The sequence below is a fragment of the Electrona antarctica genome (assembly GCF_951216825.1).
Source record: "Electrona antarctica genome assembly, contig: scaffold_235, whole genome shotgun sequence".
Classification (NCBI taxonomy): domain Eukaryota; kingdom Metazoa; phylum Chordata; class Actinopteri; order Myctophiformes; family Myctophidae; genus Electrona; species Electrona antarctica.
The window spans coordinates 115,635-137,006 of record NW_027637197.1 but is presented as its reverse complement, the minus strand read 5'-3'; the positions used below and the strand labels follow the sequence as shown (position 1 = coordinate 137,006).

The window sequence follows — 21,372 nt, the reverse complement described above, 5'->3', positions numbered from 1 at the left end:
AGACATCATACACAACGCCCAGACATCATACACAACGCCCAGACATCATACACAACGCCCAGACATCATACACAACGCCCAGACATCATACACAACGCCCAGACATCATACACAACGCCCAGACATCATACACAACGCCCAGACATCATACACAACGCCCAGACACCATACACAACGCCCAGACATCATACGCAACGCCCAGACATCATACGCAACGCCCAGACATCATACACAACGCCCAGACATCATACACAACGCCCAGACATCATACACAACGCCCAGACACCATACACAACGCCCAGACATCATACACAACGCCCAGACATCATACACAACGCCCAGACATCATACACAACGCCCAGACATCATACACAACGCCCAGACACCATACACAACGCCCAGACATCATACACAACGCCCAGACATCATACACAACGCCCAGACATCATACACAACGCCCAGGCATCATACACAACGCCCAGACATCATACACAACGCCCAGACATCAAACACAACGCCCAGACATCATACACAACGCCCAGACATCATACACAACGCCCAGACATCATACACAACGCCCAGACATCATACACAACGCCCAGACATCATACACAACGCCCAGACATCATACACAACGCCCAGACATCATACACAACGCCCAGACATCATACACAACGCCCAGACATCATACACAACGCCCAGACATCATACACAACGCCCAGACATCATACACAACGCCCAGACATCATACACAACGCCCAGACATCATACACAACGCCCAGACATCAAAGAAAACCAATCAAAACAAGTGCCCCGATCGCATACACAACGCCCAGACATCTGATGTATATGGAAAACCATAATTCACATTAATATAGTCTGTTTTAGCTAAAGTGTAAACCTGGATCTTTGTCTCTCATTGAGAGAGTGACATGACATGTTTAGACAGGATGCCTGCATGGGCAGCTGCAGGAGGGACCCTAAAGATCTGGCTTGCTGATAGTAGGCCAGGACACCTACTGTGCCTCCTGGCTCTGTCCTTCCTGGTGACCACTACCTTATCTAGACATGTTTGACCATTTGGTACAGGGGGGTTGGGACCACCTTTGCATTCTTCCTTTGATGTCTCTGTCTTTGAGTGGTATAAGGTCTACTGAAAATGTTTGTAACAGTTAGTCAGTGGCTCACACGCCGTGAGGCGGGTGGCCTAGGCCCATGCAGGAGAGATGATCTGTACTTTGTGTCTGCAAATAAATGGAACTCCGGAACCTTCATCCATCTGAATGCCTGTGCTTCTTCATCCATCTATCTGTCTGCAGAACTTCTCCGTATTTTTGCCTGAGTATTTTCTAGTCTAAGTATTTAAGGTCTGTGTATGGGCCTTTGTTTGTAGAACAGATTCTTCACATCAAAGAAAACCAATCACAAATTCACAACACACTGTAGCATATATAAGGTGTGTTATTTTCTCACCTTTTTGTTGGAGTAGTCGTATAGTGAAGAGAACTAGAGAGGACGTGTTTCAGAGAGCGAGAGAGAGTTGCAGTGAGTTTTGTTTGAGTTTGTTGTCCAGTTTCAGTGCGAAATGTCGTCTCGTAAACGTGTGTGCGCGCTAGAGACTGATACGGGAGTGGATTTTCACTCCTGTCCCATCCCACTCCTGCAGAAAAAATCCTGTCCTGTCCCAATCCTGGGCCAGAGTAAAAAACAAAATCCTGTCCTGTCCCACTCCTGTAGAATGACTCCTGATCCCATCCCGCTCCCACTCGAAATTACTCCCGCTCCCATCCCGCTTTTTTTTTTAGTTATTCATTAGGAAAAGTTATTCTATCTATCTATCTATCTATCTATCTATCTATCTCTTCCTGCTTCTCAAGACAGATAGCCTACCAATAAAATAAAAATAAATGAAGTGGGCAATGGTGGATTTAACTTTGACTACCAAATACAGTATATTCATATCAATATTAAAACAAAACCAAGAACAGTTCTGACTGTTGACAAGTGCTTTGTCAATTGTTGAGATATATAAGCCAATAAAAACATAATATAGGCTAAACTAAAGCCTAGGGATAGTTATAGAATACCCTACTGAGAAGGGCGCACTTCTCTACATTTTTACACACAGTAATAAACGTACCCCCATAAGATCTTCTCTTATGGGGGTCCCTGGCATCTTTTCAAATGTGGGTCCGCGGGCTAATAAATGTTGATTTAGGGGTCCTCCGACTCCTTGACATGAAAATATTTGGGAACCACTGGTGTATGGGACTCGTTTGGGAGGAAGAAGGGAGACGATGTATTGTAGAACATTCGCTCAGACAGCTGTTCAGGGAGCCAAGAAAGTGCCAACAGTAACAGCGTTAGCATGTAGCTAACGTAGTATCACAATTCCAAGTTGCAACGTTGCCACTGCCAGGGGAAACAAATGAATCAGGATGATCTGGCTATAAATAATCGATTATATCACGTCACCGGCACGATGCAGAATCATGCACGGCCGCATTGCGATGTCTTCATATAAAACTTTAAAAAACGTCCACTGGATTGCATGAAGGAAGTTTTCATCCTCTCCCGGTTGGAGCGGAGCCTGGAAGCATTAGCACTGCTGGATTATGGGTAGGCTATGTAGTTATTTTGACAGTGTTGGCTCACTGAAAGATGACTACAACAAAGATGGGCGCTTCTGTTCTTTTGGTTGGCAGCGCGACCAGTTGAAAATGATTATTATGATCGATAGATCGATGTCATTCACGCTCCTGCACGCTCCTGTTAATTTTCATTCCCGTCCCGATCACGGGATAAATACAAATATTAGTCCCGACAAAATGTCAGTCTCTAGTGCGCGCCTCCCAGGTGCGGTGGTGGAGGAGGAAGAGGAGAAGAGAAAGATCAGCAGCCTGGAACGGCATCGGCTCGTAAAGGTCCACCGGGCCGCGGTGGTGGAGGAGGAGGAGGAGGAGGAGGAGGAGGAGAAGAAGGAGAAGAGAAAGATCAGCAGCCTGGAACTTGTGGGGTTCCGGCGTCGGCTCGTAAACGCGCATCGGGGCGAGGAAAGGTCCCACCGAGCCGCGGTGGTGGTCGTGGAGGAGGAGTGAAGGAGGAAGAGCAGCCTGGGACGAGTGTTGGGGGTCCGACATCCGCTCGTAAAGGTCCATCGGGTCGAGGAAAAGGTCCAGGAAAAGAAAAAGAGCCAAAGCCAGGAACCAGTGGTACTCCAGCGGCGCGTAAACGGCGTGCATCGTTGAGTACTACAGACAATGTAATGCTATCAGACACTCGTGAACCCCCAGTATTGGGCCCTGTTGGGGGAGGAAGAGTAGCGGCGCAAGAGCCACCAGGATCCAGTCACAGTGACTCTCGTGTCGGTCGGCCTGCAGCCCGTGGCCGGTCCACCCGTCCCCGTGGTGGGCGTAAGGGTCCAGTTCCGGGCCCTGGTCAGTTCCGTTACCTCATCACAGTCGATGACTACTCCGGTGTACCGTTCACTTCGCCCCCGTGCCTGGCTGGAGAGACGGCGCGTGGAGTCGCCTTACAGCTCATCACAGCACAGTTTCAGGAGTGAAAGTGATCGTCGCTCTGGCATAGAGTCTGACGAAAGTTCGGGTCAATCCTGGTCACCAATGAGAGTGAGAGGGTCTCGAAGGCGCCGGGACGAGCGCCGAACTACCGATGGTAAGATTCATACAATTATATTATTATTTTGTATTATTTATTTGTATCGCAAAATGTAAGTTGCTCTGGATGGTGTCTGATAAATGGATGGTGTCTGGATGGTGTCTGATAAATGGATGGTGTCTGGATGGTGTCTGATAAATGCCTATGTTTTGTTTTGTTTTGTTTTTTTGTAGAGGAATGCTCGCAGTGGTCGTCTGACAAGGACTACGGGTCGTCAGAATTTTATGATGATGATGATGATTGTATTTGCATGTGGAAGAGTGAAGCATGGTCTGAAAGTACTAACACAATTAACCCAGTTTTAACCATTTGTGCCTGTGCACTGCTTGGATGAAAGAAAATACATTTGGAAGAGGGCCACTTATCTTGTTATTAGAACAGTGTTCTTTAGAGATAACAAATCCCTACACAGTGCAACTCGCCAGGGCCACGAACAAATGGATGGGTACGTATAAGACACACATGCTGAATGAATACACACACATTTTTTCATTGTATTATTATTATTAAATTATGTATGGGCAGAATGTTTAGATGAAATATTGATTAAGGTTAAAACAATATTTTATGTTACCTGTAAACGGGTGGATCAAAGATGGGACATGAGGTCCCACACACACAATATGCCAGTGTATTTTTTTTGGGGGGAAACCTGCTGTTCAGTTTTGTCCCAAAAACACAGATAGCAGACAGTGCAAGGGAGTGCTATTCATCCTAAGGCCGACCTAAAGTGGAGAGGGGTCCAGCCCGGGACTGCACCCTGCTACAGGGAAGTCCAAAAGACCTAAGCGTTCGGCCAACGACCATCACATCACCAACAGGGAGATGCGCCTCGGGCGTCGAACAGCCACCGCCCCAAACCAGACATCAGAGGACAGGGCCAAACCAACATGCTCGGTTGCCACAGGCCCAGAGGGGCTACATCGGACGCTTGGAGACCATCACATCGCTGCCACAGGCCCAGAGGGGCTACATCGGACGCTTGGAGATCATCACATCACTGCCACAGGCCCAGAGGGGCTACATCGGACGCTTGGAGATCATCACATCGCTGCCACAGGCCCAGAGGGGCTACATCGGACGCTTGGAGATCATCACATCGCTGCCGCAGGTCCGGCGGGGGGGCTAGGACGCCAAGAAGTGACACAGGTTTCGAGATGCAAGGACACATGGACAAATGTACCACTTTGATCAAGCCAAATGGTCAAATGATGGTGCAGGATGTTATCCATGACATGTGCCACTTGACCAAAGTCCAAAGGTCAATCTTCGGTACGTTGGAGATCATCCTTTTCCTGAACTCATGATGGAGATATGCACAAAGTCACATTATGCTCGTGACGAAAAGGATATAAATCACAGACAATAATGAGTCAATGATTTGGATTACCGGTAGAGCCTTGTGGATACTATCATCAAGAAGGCGTGCGAGATTAGACACTGCCGTTTCGATTTGGATTAGCGGTCGAGCCCTGTGGATACTACTGTCATCAAGGATGCGCGCAAGACTAGACACTGCCGTTTTCAGCCGCACTGGAGATGCATAGCCAGTTCAATGGGAGGCATGCTAATCACACGTGCCTAAACAGTATCAAAGAAGGCACAATCAAGAAGGCAAAGACAATTTGCGATGGAGATTCATTCGATATGGGACAATTGCGTGCAGTTGCTGATATGGAGATGCGAGGCACAGCCTGTTTTGAAAACTACTGTTGCCTGTGATCTACACCCTGGACGCTGTCGGTGAAGGGAGGGTCCAAACATGGATTATTTTCTTTTTTGTTTTCAGTGAAGCAGAGTTCTTATTTGTTTTTATTTGCTGCCAAATACTAAGTGAGTAAGCCAACCTATGTTATTCCACACACTGCACATGTTGATATCCACACATTTCACAGTCATTCAAAGAGGGCCTCCATTTTCTAAAGGGGGCAGCACAATTCCACACAGGCATTAAGTTGTGGACTGGAGTAGGCAAGTTCTGGATTAGGTGAAGTATGTGAGAAAGTAGAGAGGCTAATGTCATTTATAAATGCAAGCATCACCAAAGACTATAGTGTGCGCAAGGAGTTAACTGCCTTGCGTTGATTGGAGACAGTGAAGGAGAACATTTAGTGGAAAGGTAATGCTCAGAGATCAGTGAGCAACAATAAAATAGAATAGTCTTAGATTAGACGGATTCCTGTCATTTCTTCTCGTAATGTTTTATTCTGTAAATGGTGGAAATTAGATAGAACTTCACTTAATGCAAAGTGGACTATTCAGTCTTTAAATATGATCAGTGATCTATTCAGTCTTTAAATATGATCAGTGATCTATTCAGTCTTTAAATATGATCAGTGATCTATTCAGGATAAAAAAACAATGTTTTATCCTCCCTTTTTCTTCTCATTCCCTTCCCCATGTCCCCTTCCCCCACTCCTCCCCTCCTTCCAACACCTTTTTCCTTTTTATTAATGATTTTTGTATATTTATGATTATGTTTTAATGTGTTTTCTTCTTTTAATATGTAGCGTTGGATTTCTTGATTTCTTCCCCTCTGTTTCTCTCTCTCTCTCTCTCTCTCTCTTTCTCTCTCTCTCCTCTTTCTTTCGCGTCGCAATCACATCGCATGCGTGTGTTCGCCCAATTGGATGGTTGATGAGGAGGGGGACTCGGTTACAATTCTTCCTAGCAAAGATTGATATCACAGAAGAAGTGTCATATTAGTGATATTGGCTAGTATTTCCGCACTGTATCAACACAGCATCAGAGTAGTTGTTTTTTCAAAACAAAAGAGGGCACTGTTATGATATTAGCCCATGCACAGTACATCTTAGTCTATGTACTTGAACTTGAGATACAGTGTACTTGATATGTATTGTGTACTGCCTGTACTGTAGCATACTTTATAGATAGGCTACGAGAGACATCTCAGTGGCAGCAAGGTCGGCCTTGCTGCAGTAGGCACGTTCTTCTGTCTCATATCTTATTGTCACGTCATTATGATCCAGCACTATATATGTTTCCTGTTTGTGTAATAAACTTTGTGAACCTTAGCGTGATACTGTCTCGTGTCTCGTTAATTTGTTCTCCCGGGTACCCGCCGCCGCAGTCGCCGTACCAAAGGAATACTTCAACTGGATTGTCACACACCACCCAGCCTGCACACACTACCTGTCTGTCAGAACCAGACGAGGGTCCAGTACTTAGATTACAACAATGATGAGGCATCTGTTTACTCGGGAGGTAAGCTTTTCATTTATAATTTTCATTACAAAATGTATGGCAACTGTCTGACTGTCTGAATTATGTTATTCAAGCTGGTCGTGTAGAATAGTGTGCATAGCTGCATATCCCAGATTTATCTAAAATGTATGTTTTAAAAAGAAATGTTTTCAGATCTCGAGGTGTGTGAAGCAGCCCCGTCACCACCAGATGCCGCTGTTGGCAGGGGTAGGTTTACATTTCTTCATAGGCTACATCACACTTGCAGCTGCAACGCGTTGTGAGCTTGTAGATTTGCTATTTTCAGCATGCAACCAAGTGTAAAATGACTTATACTGGATCTCTTGTCCACTAGTCCCTCCCTAACATTTTAGTCTAGTTTTTATTTGTGATGAAATTGTCAATTATATGTAGTCTTAGTTTCAGTTCTCATAGCGTAGTTTTAATTTAGTTTCCATTTAGTTTGTCAGGGAAATAAGGTAGTCTACAAAAAAACTGATCTACATTGACATTGCTATTTGAACTATTCAAAAATGTTTATCAAAATAATAAAGGCAAAGAAGTTTAGGCAGGAAGATAAAGATGTATTATGTCATTCAAGCTGGCCGTGCACAGATTGTTATCTAAATATATATTGTACTCTGTTTTCAGGTAACAGGGAAGCAGCTCCCGAACCACCAGCCACCCGACCATCAAAGGCAGGCAGGGGTAGGTTTTTATGTATTTCTGCATAAACTTACACACAAGTAAAATGCATTTATTGTATTGTAAATGTATATATGTGTGTGTTTATAGTAAGTAATTGTGTATTCCTATAACATTTCAGGTCGGGGAAGAGGGAGGGGTGCACATGGCCAGCCCACTGATCCACAGGCCGCTGTTGGCAGCACAGGCGGGACCAAAGGCAGGGGTACGTTTATTGTTTTCTGCTTATCACACTTACACACAATTTGTCCATCCATCTTCAACCGCTTATCCGTAGTCGGGTTGCGGGGCAACAGCTCCACCAGAGATCTCCAGATTCCCCTCTCCACTTTACAATGTATGTATTGGTATTGTAAATGAGCACATACTCAGACTAGCACATACCTCACCTCTAGCACATATGTTTAGAGCTCCAGATTCCCCTCTCCACTTTACAATGTATGTATTGGTATTGTAATTGAACACATACTCATTCTAGCACATACCTCACCTCTAGCACATATGTTTAGAGCTCCAGATTTCACTCTCCACTTTACAATGTAAGTATTGTAATTGAGCACATACTCATTCTAGCACATACCTCACCTCTAGCACATATGTTTAGAGCTCCAGATTTCACTCTCCACTTCACAATGTATGTATTGGTATTGTAAATGAGCTCATACTAGCACATACCTCACCTCTAGCACATATGTTTAGAGGTTCGGGCCACTTCACGGCCCTCACCTCTAGCACATATGTTTATTGGTAAGTAATTCCGTATTTCTATCATTTTCAGGTCGAGGCAAAGGGAAACCAGGTCGTGTTGATCCTGTGTGGCGTCCTCTGGATGCACGTGGTTGGCAACCCCAATCCTTCCCCTTCACGGCAACACCAGGACTTCTGAACCAGGCAGCGGCTCTGCAGTCCAGCAAGCCATCAGATTTCCTGGAACTCTTCCTCACAGAGGAGTTGCTGCTGGTCATCGTGAGGCAGACCAACCTCTATGCAGCTCAGTGCATCGCATCTATACCACCAACGCGTCACTCCAGGGTCCACGCATGGAAGGACGTCGACATAAAAGAGCTCAAAGACTTCTTTGGTCTCTTCTTCCTGACCGGCCTCATCAAGAAACCAGAGTTGGCAGACTACTGGTCTACTGATGAAGCCCTGTGTACACCATATTTCGCAATGGTGATGTCTCGGAACCGCTTCCAGCTGATCCTGAGGTTTCTCCATTACACAGACTGTTGGGACGACCCACATGACCGGCTCTTCAAGAACCGCCCCATCTTGGAGTACCTCATCAGGAAGTGGCAGGAGATGTTTCAGCCATCATAGGAGATCTCCATCGATGAAGGGACGTTGAGGACTACAATCAGTACATGAACGGGGTCGACCTGTTGGACCAGCACATCAACTATTACCCCTGGGCCAGGAGATCGTCCAAGTGGACCACCAAGTTCATCATGTACTTGTTTCAGATCTCCATGTACAACGGCTTTGTCCGGCTTTGGGGAGTTGCACCACTCAGTTCACACAGGTGTGATTTGTTTTATGTCATGATTCATGTCTTTATTTTTGTGTTTGGAAATTATAGCCCATTTCCAGTTTTTAGTGATTCATTATGCTAATTACTCAATTTCAGACGAAACGGTGACTGGTATCACTCGGCATACGGCAGAAATGGATTCAGCACATCAAAATCATATAGAAACCACAGATTAAGTACTTTTCCTTAAGAATGCCTACAGGCTTCAGGTTTTTGGCATTTCAGGACCGGTCTATATCTGGGATTCCCCTTTTTGGGTCAAAACAAGCTTGATTTGTGTCTCATTTCCCTAAACGATATGATCCTCACTTACAGGAAGTATGTGACAGAAGTAGCATGTGCTTTAATTCATATTTAGAAAAAGTTTCAGATGCTTGTGGTTACATCATTTTTATGTTGGCTCACATCTTTCTTTCTTTCTTTCTTTCTTTCTTTCGGGCGTTGGGGGGTCTATGTTATGTGTATATTATTTCTTATCAGCTGCGGTCATGGCTGCCAGTTCCCACCTGATGTTGTGTTGCTAGTCATGGCTGCCAGTTCCCACCTGATGTTGTGTTGCTAGTCATGGCTGCCAGTTCCCACCTGATGTTGTGTTGCTAGTCATGGCTGCCAGTTCCCACCTGATGTTGTGTTGCTAGTCATGGCTGCCAGTTCCCACCTGATGTTGTGTTGCTAGTCATGGCTGCCAGTTCCCACCTGATGTTGTGTGGGAGTCCAGACTGCTCCAGACCGTACTGAATAACTGCTAGCTTACATAATGTCTTGAGGCTAGGACTGAGGTCTAAGACATACAGGTCATCAGGTGTTTGTCTTCCTCCGAAGAGGATGATACGATCTCCCATCATGCAACAGCACATCCTAGATGTGGGGGGCGGGCCTTTCCCCTTGGGCTCAACCTTCTTCCAGGAGAAGGTCTCTGGACTGAATCTCCACATATCATTGAAGTTCGGGTACCAATCTTCACCACCAAATATGTACAGCTCTCCATTGTAGGTAAAGGCTGAATGACCACAGCGTCCTTCTGGAACAATCTGTGTAGAATGTGTGTCCAGCCATTGCTTGTTCTCTGTGTCAAACACTCTGATGGTGTTATAGAGCTGACCCCACCAGCCCCAAAATACAAACATCTTTGTCCCGATGATGGTAGCAGAGTGACGTGATGAAGCAGGTGGTGGAGTTCCTCTGGTGTTAATTAAAGTCCAGACCATCGTGGTGGTGTCCAACTTGTAGATGTCATTAGTGAGTCCAGTCCCGGTGTCTCCTCCATGAATATACATGACCTTCCCCAACACACAGGCTGAGTGGCCGTCCCTCTCCTCTGGGACAGTCCCAGAAACATGAGGTTTGGACCATCTGTGGGCGTCGACATCAAAGGCATGAAGCACGTTGCTTCCCCAGAGGTAGACAGTATATTCAATCAGCACAGCTGTGTGGCCCCGGCGCATGGAGGGACCTTCAAGGGGACGTTCTCCTCTTCCAGGGGTCTCTGGGGTGAACTTGACCCAGCGCAGAGACTCTGTGTTGAAGACGAGAACCTGAGTCCGATCTCTGTCGTCTCTGTCGTCCGCTCCGAAGGCGTACACATCGTTCCTCACCGCCACAGCTGCATAGAACGATCTATGTGGTTCTCCTTTCAGATGTAGCGTCCAGTGAAGCATTTCACACGTCAGACAGGCCTTCAGTCAGTGGCAGTGAATCAGTGTCAGTGAATCAGTGTCAGTGTAAGCAAGTCGTTTTCAGCGGAAGTTCCTAGAAATAAATGACACTTAGTTCACTCGACAACTCATTTTAAAGGATAATTATGTGGCTGTGATGATGACGTTGTGATGTCATTGTGTGATGACGTTATTTTGAGGACACGGTGACATTAATAAATTGAATTAAACTGAATGTCATTCGTCAAAAACTACTATGCTGAAATGTGTTAGCTTTTGATTCGTTCCCCAGTAATTCTGACATCAGTACTACGACATCGGTCATCTCCATATTTGGGCATATTGAGGGACAAACACCCGCATGTTTGTGGCCAATCACATTAGCCCTATAACGTGACTCCGCCAGATGGGGGCGGTATTGAACTCACAAGTTCACAGTACATCCTCCATCTGGGATCGCACAGGGATTGGCCGTTGAACCGTCCCGGCCCGGGACGAACCAATCAGCGGCAGCTATGGGCGGGATCTTGGCGAGAGCGGGTGAGGAGGTTTTAACAGACATGACCTCCACATCCTACACCAGGTGATTGTTTTTCAAAGTGTTGGAGTTCAGTGTTTCCTGCAAGAAAATGCCTTGGCATGGAGCATGGCATGGCGACGTCAAATTGACTAATTTGATGTCAATTTGAATAGCTCACACCGATCGACTCATTGGAGGCAATGTAGGGTTCAGTGTCTTGCCCAAGGACACTTCGACATGTGGACAGGAGGAGTCGGGATTCGAACCGCCGACCCATGGATCATTGGACGACCTGCTCTACCTCCTGAGCCACAGCCGCCCTATGAACGTGTGTTGGTGTGATGATGGAAAAGACAAACTACATGCTATTCTTATTAACATTTATTTTGTACAACTTATTGTGCAAGTTATTTGCAAAGGTTACAAGTCTTGTCTCTACATGACATTCTTCTTGGCTCTCCTGGGCTCTCTCATAGTTCATCTCCGACACTGGAGGTCCATTGATGGAGATTCGCATACAGGCAGTGAGACTTCTTCCCTGGAGTCTGTTCCTCAGGTCTGTCATACAGGCAGTGAGACTTCTTCCCTGGAGTCTGTTCCTCAGGTCTGTCATACAGGCAGTGAGACTTCTTCCCTGGAGTCTGTTCCTCAGGTCTGTCTTGATCTATATTGGCAAAATATTACAGGCAATCAGCAAAAAAGTTGAACAACTTACTAAACTAAATAAAACATAACAATTAATTTAAACATAGGTTTACCCTGTTCATTGCAGAGAAGTCCCTCTCACAGTTTACACTGGATACTGGAACTGTGAGAGCAATTGCTGACAGCTGGCTGAGGTAGGGGTACTGTTGATGGAGCTCATCAAACTGTGACACCATCTCCTGCATGATCTCCAGCTGAGACTTGTCCTAGTAGTAGTAGGATGGATACAGTCACGACGTTACTGGTTTACATGTGTTTTTGGCATCATGGTGTTCAGTCAGATTACAGGACTAGTTAACACTTTGATTGCTACAAGATCTCAACAGGCCTATTTGGATGTTGCTACCGTTTAACATTGCACAAAGGCCTTGTTCGGGGGCCCACAGCAAAATGTTCTCTTATAGCGAGAATCACACGCATACATCAAAAGAAAGCTGAACTTGTCCACTTCAATTTAAAAAATACATTTTGATTTTACCATGTTCCATTCTGGAGATATTGACCTTTTTGCAACACCTGCATTTGCCTGGAAGTGGTTATCTTGAACAGCGAGCAGAGTTATGGATGGTTTAAAGTCAGAGACATTGACAGGCAGATATAAAATTGAACCCAATAAATATCCTATACATCCTATACACCGAATGAAAGCCCTGAATGTGTACTTTTACGAGGAAAAGAGTAAACATTGATCCCATGTACAGTTAGACAGTAATTGGTTATTGAATGCAGCTTGTGCCCACCAGATAACTTCAGAGAAGACATGGACGTGAACTTCTCTACAGTTGCACCGCGCAACTGTAGAGAACAGTTGCACCGCTCACTTCACAGGGGTGTGATTTTTATTATTACAGTAGAAGTTTACAGACCAAACTGTAAATAAAAGGTTTACATGACTTTCTGTCTCAGTCCGTATATAGCGAGCTGTAGTGAATAAGTACAGAACAGTTGCAACGCTCACTTCACAGGGGTGTGATTTGTATTATTACAGTAGAAGTTTACAGACCAAACTGTAAATAAAAGGTTTACATGACTTTCTGCCTCAGTCCGTATATAGCGAGCTGTATTGAATAAGCAGAGAACAGAATATGCTACAGAGTTGCACCACTCACTTCACATGGGTGTGATTTTTATTATTACTACAGTAGAAGTTTTTTTCTTATGAAAGCAGAGAGTCTTCTGTTTCATACGGTAGGCCTATATAGTATTTATATGTCGCTATAGGCCTTATTTTGTGAATATTGAGTTCGGGTCCATGTCTTCTCTGCAGTTATATCTGGTGGGCGCAATGTGCAATGTAACCAATTTATGACAAACTGTACATGGGATCAATGTTTACTCTTTTCCTCGTAAAAGTACACATTCAGGGCTTTCATTCGGTGTATAGGATGTATAGCATATTTATTGTGTTTATTGTTATATCTGCCTGTCAATGTCTGACTATAAACCTTCATAACTCTGCTTTCTTAGATGATGATGATGATTGCCTCATTGTCTTGATCGCAAAACATTGGGGGGGGGGGGTTCATGGGCACATTGGGCAGCAAAAGTCTTGATCCGTACGGCTATAAAAAGTCCCATTCCACCGTTCGGTTCAGAACTATAGTATAACGGTGAGACGCGTTGTCATCATCAGCTGATTTTGTTTTTCAAGCTAGTGAAGTATATTTACTAACAAGAGAACATGCCTGGGCATGCAGGTTGGAGGCGATGAAGGAAAAAAAAAGATTCACCCGGCTGTGATGTCAACGACAACGGATCACAACACCACGGTTTAGGACGCGGAAAAGTTCGTTATACATTACACCCGGGTCGATTACGTCCCCGATGCGTTCATTGCGGTCTTATCACTACAATTATAATGAATAAAAAAGCGTTACAATCACACGTCCGAGCGATCTCCGATTATGACGGTTCTGCATGGTGATACGTGATCCACCAACGGCACACTGTCTTGTCGTGGCGGCCCCTCGATACTGTGGTTAGTTCGTAGTATTGTAGGCTCGGGGATCGTTTGGTCGCTACAGTATGAAGAAGGAAACATGCATCTGTCCATGTGTGTTGCAGACGCAATGCAATGCCGATCGGTTGTTTTTTTCCGAGAGACAGAGCCAGCCAGGACAGAGCCCCCATCTCGCAAGGCCCTCCTCCTGCAGGAGAAACAGGAGGGGAGGGGGGAATCGAGTAGTATAGTGTTGTGTGAAAGCCAATAGCTGGAGGAAAGCCTGGTGAGGCGAGGTTAGGTGAAATTTGATTATTTTCACACACCGACTGGATCATTCCATGGGCGCGCATGGGCGCGTCCATTTTACACTGGCTCATGGCTTCTACACGTAAAGCGGCCCGCCCTCCTGTTTTCAGGAGGGGAGGGTTTTTTTTTTTTTTTTTTTTTTTTTTCTGATCACGTGAGCGGGACTAAGCAGCAATGATAGGGCGATGGTTCTTCATTGTCCGGGTGGGTAAAAAGATGAATGAAAGTATGCTATAAAAAAGTGATTGAAACGTATTGATACGTGATTCGCACCCGACGTTTGATTAATTGATAACGTATTGATACGCGATTCGCGTCGGCTGTGTTAAGTAAACATGTGTTTACTTAACTTAGTGTGTGTGTGTGTGTGTGTGTGTGTGTGTGTGTGTGTGTGTGTGTGTGTGTGTGTGTGTGTGTGTGTGTGTGTGTGTGTGCGTGCGTGTGTGTGTGTACATCATTACTCACCTTGAGATTCAAAGCTACATGGACCTTAAAGTTCTGCCACTCTGACAAAAGGTCAGTTTCATCAATGCCTGGGAATTGATTGGCGAGTAACTTGAGGTCTGAAACACATTTTCCCTCATCTCTGTGGGCACTGGGATTCAGGACGTTGAAGGCAGCCAGGATATCCAGGTCTGTGAATCTCCTCTCCAAATGGATCTTCAATTTATCCAAATATGGATCCATAACCTTTTATGAACATTTGAAATGATGGTCGACCGGCTCAGCTGGGTTGGCTGGGGGATCTGCCGGGTCCTCTCCTCTCGCTGCATGAACCCTCCGTCTCCCTCTTTCTTCCTCCGCCTGGATTTTGAGACTGCGGATCGTATCCTGTAGCTGGCTGAGGTGTGAGCCTGGAGGTTGCTTATCTCTTGCCTCTTTAATGTTGCTGATGGTTGCAATGGTAGAGTAGACGAGTGCATATATGAAAAAAAGGCACCTTACCCAAAAAAATTTGCAACAGAAGCTTTCTCAACTGTTTTTTGTAGTAGTAGGTGTCCTTAATAACATACTAAAAGTTTACCAAAGTTTGACCATGCGAAAGGTGTTATTTTCAAGGTGGCGTCCAAGATGGCGTCCGGAATCATTAAAATAGCCTAACTCCTTCATTATTCACCCTAGACAAGTAATTTTTATGTCTAACCCTATGTTTTTGGGGTCTAGGAATCCATTGAACTTGTCCAAATTGCAGAGATACATTTAGATAATTAGTGTTCTGTACCATACTGTACTGTACTATACCGTACTGTACTGTATTGTTCCATACTGTACTGTACTGTATTGTTCCAGACTGTACTGTATTGTTCCATACTGTACTGTACTGTACTGTATTGTTCCATACTGTACTGTACTGTATTGTTCCATATTGTACTGTACTGTTGCAGACTGTACTGTTGCAGACTGTACTGTACTGTACTGTACTGTACTGTACTGTACTGTACTGTACTGTACTGTACTGTACTGTACTGTACTGTACTGTACCGTAATGTCCTGTCGCAGACTGTACTGGAATGTACTGTACTGTACTGTTCCATACTGTACTGTACTGTACTGTACCACTGTACTGTACCGTAATGTACTGTACTGCTGCAGACTGTACTGTACTGTACTGTTGCAGACTGTACTGTACCGTAATGTCCTGTCAGACTGTACTGTACTGTACTGTACTGTACTGTACTGTACTGTACTGTACTGTACTGTACTTCAACACACTGTATTGGACCATACGGTACTGTACTGTGCAATACTGTACCATACTTTTCCGTACTGTACCATACTTTTCCGTACTGTACCATACTGTGCTGTACTGTAGCAGACTGTACTGTACTGTACCATACTATACCGTTCTGTACTGTACCGTACAATACTATACCATACTGTACTGTGCAATACTATACTGCTGCGGTGTGTGTGTGTGTGTGTGTGTGTGCGCGCACAGTGGAATGTGATGTGATTTGCATCACTGTGAAATGTTGCGCAATAACATGGTTTTTCATGCAAATGCAAACTGTACAGTAATTATGACAGTTGCATGGATGCAAAGTAGTGCGTTATGTCTGGACACGCATGCCGGTGGTGTTATGCATGGTGAGATGTGGGCAAACGGTGTGGTTTGGTAGGAGAAGGCGGACAAAGGCAGCCGGATAAACGGGGTGCGTGTGTTTTAATTAGGGTGGCAGGATTTTTTGGACAACTTTTTAATACAAGGCAATCAGTAGGAGTGTGCAAAGAGGGTGATTATGGAGGTTGGTGCAGAGCTGTCAGAACCTAAGTCTCTCAATAACCACATTATCAAAACACTCCTTTGAAACAGGTTGATGACTATTATTTGGGTTCATATCTTCTTCCCAAAAGGACTTTCAAACTAAAATGGTAAATGGTGCATTTATATAGCGCCTTTATCCAAGGCGCTTTACATAGACCCATTCACATGTACATTCATACACCGATGGCGGCGGAAACCATGCAAGGCACCAACCAGCACATCAGGAGCAATTAGGGGTTCAGAGTCTTACTCAAGGACACTTTGACAGAAACTCTGGGGGAGCCCGGGTTCGAGCTGGTAACCTTGTGGTTACCAGTGAAATACATTTTGCCCTTAAACCCCAAACTAGTACAGTTTCGGGAATAAGAAGATGCCTGTGACAAGTACATCTGAACCCTATCCTGCACACCAACTACATACATTATGATAGCTCTGTACTGACTTGAACACCCTCTCTGGGCCCAAAAGGGGGCTTTTCTCTCCACTGTATCCCCACTGAGGAGTCCCATCTTCCCCATAGACCAGACAAGTGGCCATTTGTTCCTACTAAGTGTGTTTGCTGCAAAGACTGAGCTTGTAGATCGCCTATTTTCACAATGTTTGTCCCGACCCCCAGTTTGGGAACAACTGCCCCAGGGGACTTGGATTATTATTATTTTGCCAGACACCTTTACAAACAATAGTGAAGACATTTCTTGTTAAGAAATTTCTTCCAAGATGTGTGTAATATTCCCAGTCTATCACTTGGCAGCCATGCTTTTACAAATGTCACAGTACCAACCATTAATAATGAATGCACTCCAATCTCCTGAAAGCTTCAACAGAATGTGTATAGGTCATGAATTCACCAATCCTGGGCATTACGGCATATAGAAAAGGGAGAAATGTCCTATTACACTGTTATAACCTTATAACCAATTGCTTTATTATATAATTGTACTTGTAATTGCTTGACTATAATTTAAATATGCTAATTGGATTCCTAGATCACCAAAACATGGGGTTAGGCACCAAAATGACTTGTCTACCGTGAATAATGAAGGAGTAATGGCCTTTTATGGAACTGGGGGCGGCCATCTTGAAAATCTGACCTTTCGCATGGTCAAACTTTGGTAAACTTTTAGTATGTTATTAAGGACACCTAATACTACAAAAAACAGTTGAGAAACCTTCTGTTGCAATTTTTTTAGGGTCAAACCATAATTGCACCCGACTAGAGGGTACCTAAATATATATAAAAGAGCAGTTTTAATATAGTCTACAAAAACATATTTCAGATATACGTAATTAGGGTCAACTTACAAATTCTTTGATTGACAGAAAGTTAACGTTCTCTTTCTGAAACTGCTTGGACAGGCGGCAGAGATGGGGAAGAACATCAGCTTGGAGATGGATTGCAGCAACAAATCTGTATGTGGCACAGAATGTGTAAAGGCCTCTAGCTACAGGATCTTTTTTTATGTCTGCCTCCTCTGCAAGAGCTGCCAGCACAGCTGGTAGATTCCTTCTCAGGTTTGAGATGGCTTTATCTTGTGAAAGCCATCTTGTGTCCTTCACCTCCTAATGAATAGAAAGGTTGTCATTCAAGTAAATTTAAGTATACAGTAATGTTCTTATGAGTGTTTTATTTTAATGGGTAGCTCTCTCTTACAGTCACTTTGAGGTTGTCTACTTGTCTACCAGCACTGTAGCAGCTGCCTTGAGCACAGCTGTGCGATTAGCACTGTTGCGGAAGTACAAATGCAGATCTTGCAGGTGTCCTCTAAATGTCTTCATAGGGAACGTCATCTGCAGCATCTTTGCAGGCTAGTGCCAGACGGTGGGCAGCACAGTGCACAGACACTAGCCCCGGCCATGACTCTTTCAGCTGCTTGGCTACTCCATTCCGTTTACCTAATAGTACAAATGTTTTTTTAACCTCTAATATTTTAAATTACATTTACAATGCATTTTCCTGATTTTAAAATGACAGATTTTCTACTTAAATTTGTTTTAACTAGATTACACTTGAAGACTACCTGTCATCACTGAAGCACCGTCGGTTCCCAAAGTGGTTTACTGGGATGCCCTTCATTGTCACCACTTCATGAACAGCCTCAACAATTGTGTCAGCCCTCCCATCCGGAATGGGAACCATGTCCAGAAACTGGCTACAGAGCTGTCCTTCTTTGGCAAGATACCTAAAACATTAAACATTCCTTCAGAATAATTTTTCCATCCTTTAACATTGTATGGTTGTTAAAAGAAACATCATGACAAAGTACCTTATGTGGATATCGAGTTGCTTGATCGTTGACACATCCGTGGTCTCGTCAAGTTCTATGCCAACAGCCTGTGAGGTGCAGATTTCCAAGAGGAAGGTTTCTTCAATCACACGAGCCAGGATCTGAACCATCTCATCAATGATATAGTGTGACGTGTAATTGGTCCTCTGGTCAATCTAAAACAAATGATAATTAACATTGTTTGAAAATGTTTCCTAGGGCTTTTTTTATATTTTTAAACAATAACTTATCATATGGGAAATACATTTTCATGAATTTAAATGTTACCTTGAGCTTTGAGAAATAATCACAGCCAAGCAGCTTGGCCAGGTCCAGCAGAGCAGAATAGTTGGTGTGATTTCATGCTTCAGTAGCCAATAAAGGCATTTAAAGCCACCAAGTATAGCTGCATGCTCCATGCTGATAACCGACACAAAGGCATCTACAATTGGCATTGCTGAAACAAAAACCAGAACAGGGGGAGGGGGAGATACAAATGAATTAGTAATATAAAATGTTTTATTCTGAATTCTACAATACCACTGACATATTTATAATTATTAATTACATTTGGTTGTGCCGATTTCAATGCTCAGGGAGGTCTTGTGGTTCTCAGAGCTCATATGGCCATCCAGTACATCCGCCCTGTAGCTTATACAGGGGACTTCAATAAAGGCTCTCTCTGACATTCCCCTGACAGCTCTTTTCCTGTGCTTTCTGCACAGTCTATATGTGATGTATGCCATGCTTTTGTTATTGCTTAATGTAAGTCGCTCTGGATTAAGAGCGTCTGCTAAATGCCTAAATTGTAAAATTGTAAATTGTAGTCTGCAAAACATTCCTGTGAATGAGATCGTTTTAAGACAGTTCAGTAACATAACATGTATGATCTATTGGCTACATTACTATTTGTATTTATTTGGTCTTTAACTATGAATTACTTTGTTGTCTTCAACTTACCTTGATCTGTGTTGTACAGCCAGGGACTATACTTTTTATTTACAGCCCATTCATGATTCCATGTGGAACGATGAGTATTATGATGTGCCCCACCCCAGGGAGTCCAGGCTGTGCCCTGGAGGTGGTGCTACTGGCAGCCTGGTGGAGTGCAGGCTGTGCCCTGGAGGTGGTGCTACTGGCAGCCTGGTGGAGTGCAGGCTGTGCCCTGGAGGTGGTGCTACTGGCAGCCTGGTGGAGTGCAGGCTGTGCCCTGGAGGTGGTGCTACTGGCAGCCTGGGGGAGTGCAGGCTGTGCCCTGGAGGTGGTGCTACAACTGGCAGCCTGGGGGAGTCCAGGCTGTGCCCTGGAGGTGGTGCTACTGGCAGCCTGGGGGAGTCCAGGCTGTGCCCTGGAGGTGGTGCTACTGGCAGCCTGGTGGAGTGCACGCTGTGCCCTGGAGGTGGTGCTACTGGCAGCCTGGGGGAGTCCAGGCTGTGCCCTGGAGGTGGTGCTACTGGCAGCCTGGTGGAGTGCAGGCTGTGCCCTGGAGGTGGTGCTACTGGCAGCCTGGGGGAGTGCAGGCTGTGCCCTGGAGGTGGTGCTACTGGCAGCCTGGGGGAGTGCAGGCTGTGCCCTGGAGGTGGTGCTACTGGCAGCCTGGTGGAGTGCAGGCTGTGCCCTGGAGGTGGTGCTACTGGCAGCCTGGGGGAGTCCAGGCTGTGCAGCAGCATTGGCATCGGTTTGCGTCATAAATGCTGAAATCTTGCGTTGCTTAGCCTTTGCTCCCCGACCCACCATGACTAGAAAATAGAAATTAACAAAAAACATTACTCACCAACTTACAGTGGTAGAAAAAGTACTCAAAAGTATTGGTATCAAAATGTACTTAAACTACCAAAAGTAGAAGGAACTCCGCAAAATGGTCCACTTCACGTTTACAAATAATGTGCCTACAAATATTCTGAAAGTAGTCGATCTACAAGCTCATAATGTGTTGCATCAAGATGCATTGTGAGCTTGTAGATTGCCTATTTTCAAATTGCTAAAATGTATATAGGGCTGTATGTTTTATGATAAAACATCTACAAAGTAAATAGTAACTAAGTTTTCAAATAAAAGTACAATATTTGCCTCTGAGATGTATGGAGTAGAATACTCAAGTAGCTACAAATACCTTAAAATCTTATTTAAGTACAGCACTTGAGTAAATTCAGTAAGTAAATGCTTACTCAGTTTACACCACTGCTGAATATTTTAATAACTCTGCTTACCTCTAATATGCAGCGTCTTCTCCACGCTTGTCGCTTGATAATAGATGGCAGGAAAAGGACAGGTGATGAACCGGAATGACCTTTTGAAGTTGAACCCTGACATCACTGACGCCATAGATCTATGACTGACGCCCCGTTCGTGACGTAACCTTTCATTATAGATGTATCAGATGAAGCTGCCATTCCATCGCAGTCAAAGATCAGTTAAATCCTTTCGGTTTCGTTGTTTAAGTTTTGGTTAATTCCTTAGTTAAGAGTAGGCTTACATTGAATTGGCGTGGCCGAATTGGGCCGCATCGCAACCTCTTCCAGTCATTGTATTCAATAATTGTATTCTTCTTAACCAGCAGATGTCGCTGACGCTATTTAATTTCACCTTTAAGGAA

The 21,372-nt window shown here is 44.6% G+C and overlaps 1 long non-coding RNA gene across 1 annotated transcript; it reads right to left on the bottom strand.

Moving 5' to 3' along the window:
- Positions 1-15,023: 15,023 nt before the first annotated feature.
- Positions 15,024-18,662, bottom strand: LOC306919077. Its single transcript, XR_013789464.1, has 4 exons — positions 18,531-18,662; positions 18,164-18,405; positions 17,815-18,072; positions 15,024-15,135 (listed from the first exon to the last, which is right to left on the bottom strand). It is a non-coding gene; the product is annotated as an uncharacterized lncRNA (long non-coding RNA).
- Positions 18,663-21,372: the final 2,710 nt, after the last annotated feature.